The sequence below is a fragment of the Penaeus monodon genome, chromosome 24 (genome assembly GCF_015228065.2).
Source record: "Penaeus monodon isolate SGIC_2016 chromosome 24, NSTDA_Pmon_1, whole genome shotgun sequence".
NCBI classification, from domain to species: Eukaryota; Metazoa; Arthropoda; class Malacostraca; order Decapoda; family Penaeidae; genus Penaeus; species Penaeus monodon.
Window position 1 is genome coordinate 5,836,378 of NC_051409.1, and position 336 is coordinate 5,836,713.

Genomic DNA, 336 nt, shown 5'->3' on the forward strand with positions numbered 1-336 from the left:
TACTAGAGACATCAATAAAAAAAGCAAAATAATGATACTTCCGATACCACTAACGAATGAATACCATGATCCTCACCCCAACATTACCCTCACCACGCCAACATTACCCCCAACACCATACCGATCACTTCCATCACTATCACCATTGACACTATCATTCCCCCCCCCTCACCCCCCTTACCCCACCCCTCACCCCCACCCTGCCGTAAATCTATAGAGAGACCGAAGAGGCAGAGAGCGGGAGGCCGTGTAATCGTGTTTATGCCAAAGGAAATAGTTAGGAAGATAGACGCCTTGTCGATAGAGATTTAGGGCCTATTGTATCGAAGTGCGTTA